We start from the raw sequence: 2,415 nt of genomic DNA, 5'->3' as shown, positions 1-2,415 counted from the left end.
ATGTATTTGGGGACAGTGTCATCTATTCGGGTGAAATACGTCTCTTTTTGGAGAACCCAGAGCAGCACACGCAGCACATCCAAACCTGGAGAGGTTTCGGCAGCATGGTCTCAACACAGAATTGGAAAAGCGGAACCTCCAGCCAACTCTCCACAGAATTTTGGGGGTACATCCTCTCCCCAGAAGATGTTACCATTGATGCAAATAAGGTGGAAGCCATTCATAAATGGGGCGAAGTTGGAAGTCCTCAAGAAGTGCAGCGCTTCCTAGACTTCACTCATCCTGTGAAATCGAGACGTGCTGGCTCTCAGTGATGCTTAGATGGAAAACCACGCACCCCACACAGAGGTTGGAACCACCCACTGCCCAGTTGTCCTGAGGAGCCATGATGTCTTCAGGAGTTGGGTAAAGGGCACAGGGATCAGCCTCTCAAAGGTAGGGGAGGGTCATGTGAGGAGAGGGTCTAAGAGAGGAGGATCGTGGGCTAGGCTCTGTATTTAGGCTTGGCAGTGATCGAGAGAAGGGAGAGGGCTGTTAGAGGGCAATGCGAGGTGGGAGGGGGGTCGGAGATGGGGACAAGGCCTGAAAAGTTCAGCTGCTTTAGATCAACTGTGCCAGAGAATCACTGGTTGAAGTGACTGAAAGCTCTGAGCTGGGGCTGGCCAAAATCCTCCTCCTCAGATGGGAACATCCCAAAAGTCTGTAGAAGCTCAGCCTCTGAAGTGAACGTTGTGGCCCTAACCTCTCTCTGCTCTATACCTCACAGGATTCCAGCCGGCTGTTCCAATCCAGGAGGAAAACTGTGCCACCGAAGTCTCCCAGCACCTGGTCAGTGAAGTGCCACTTAACCCCGCTGTGATGCACAGACCTTGCCCTGGCTGGCTGCACAGGGCTGAATTTCACCCCGTCAGAGCGTAAGGAAATAATTGTCTGAAAGCCTTTTTCTTTTTGGATGTCTGTCTAGTGGGAAAGAACCATGGGGATTTTTAGCCTGTTTTGCCCCCATGCCTGGTGCTTCAATGATGCAGAGACGTGCTGATGCATTGGTTGATTTCCCCACCTTTTAATCTACTCTCTTCTTCTCTTTTAACAGGTATTTTAAGGGTCCCCCGTGCATCATATGGGCATTCTTGAGTGTGCAGATTGCATCAGACCTGCACCTGAATAATTAATAGTGACTGACATATGCAGACACTAAAGTTCTGCAGCCAAATTCTCAGAAACCTTCCTCTTCAATGTAAGATCAGGATTTTGGTTTAAATTTATTTTTATTTAAAAAAAATTGCTAAGCAGATGCTACACTGTAAGAAGAGGAAAGAGAATCAAAAACTGAAAGATTGTTACTAAAACCAGTGAACAACTGCAGAGAGTGGAGACCCGGCAAAGCAAACAAATGAATACTGTGAGTAAATAACCTGAAAGCAAATGGGGAAGAAAACCTCATCTGGGTAATTGTGGCTCTTGGGACAAAAATTGGGTTCCTGGTACGTAGCCTGGCTGAGATCATCCCTTTTGCCTGGGATTCCAATGTCATTCTCTGTGTGGTGTCCTTATTTTATTCCTAGGAAAAAGATCCCCAAAGGAGATGTAAGGATCCGGAACTCTAATGTCTGCCAGAAACTTCAGCCACCTTCACAGGTAGAAGTCACTGGCTTTCCTACTATGCCGCTAGTGCTCTTCCTGCTCTCCAGATCTGCTCCCTCCAGCAGGACAGAGACACCCCTTAACTCCCCGAGTCCTGATTTCCTGCCATTCAAGGGGCTGAGGGTTTGCATTGCCCCCACCCCAACCATCTGAGACTTTTCCTATGGGAATCTCCCTAGAGCAGGGGAGAAATCTGTTCTTTCATTAGAACCAGTCTGCTCAGTAAATCCACCCACACTGACCTCATCTCAGCTGCTTTGTTTATCCAAGATTAGTGGTATCTTAGGAAAACCCTTAGCGTGTCGGGGTGTGAGGTGGAGCAGGGGATGCAGGAGCACCAGCAGATTCCCCTGAAGAACACCACCCTGTCTTTCTCTGGTCAGGTTAAAGCTCGCCGTCCATTGCGGAGGTGAAGACCGGATGGGAGCTGCTGGATTGACCTTGATGTGCCATGTCAGGACCTACATCTCAGGGGTGGCCAGCAGCAGATGTAACACGTGTGTCCAGGAATGGGCTAAATAACCTATGTTGAGAGGTAAGTAAAATCATGGCCACATGTAGACATCACAGGAATTGGTGGGGATTGACCCAGGGTTCTTCAGCACAAGCCCCTCTCACTCACTGTCAACAAATCCAGCTCCACCCACTAGACCACACCCCATTCCAGAGCCCCAGAACCCAGGAGCCCTGATTCTCAGACCCAGGCCTCACATCACAAGGCCAAACCTCCTCCCGTTATGGGCGCTGCAGAAGGGACCATTGGCAAAAAAA

The 2,415-nt window shown here is 49.3% G+C and overlaps 1 long non-coding RNA gene across 1 annotated transcript; it reads left to right on the top strand.

Moving 5' to 3' along the window:
- The first annotated feature begins 324 nt into the window (after positions 1-324).
- LOC123357038 lies at positions 325-2,063 on the top strand. Its single transcript, XR_006575495.1, has 5 exons — positions 325-435; positions 767-914; positions 1,094-1,402; positions 1,566-1,638; positions 2,028-2,063. It is a non-coding gene; the product is annotated as an uncharacterized LOC123357038 (long non-coding RNA).
- The last annotated feature ends 352 nt before the right edge of the window (positions 2,064-2,415 follow it).

This window comes from Mauremys mutica, unplaced genomic scaffold (genome assembly GCF_020497125.1).
Source record: "Mauremys mutica isolate MM-2020 ecotype Southern unplaced genomic scaffold, ASM2049712v1 000262F_np12_subseq_996916:1047833_obj, whole genome shotgun sequence".
In the NCBI taxonomy this organism is placed as follows: domain Eukaryota; kingdom Metazoa; phylum Chordata; order Testudines; family Geoemydidae; genus Mauremys; species Mauremys mutica.
Note: the sequence above shows the minus strand (reverse complement) of the source record. Positions and strands in the feature narration are given on the sequence as shown.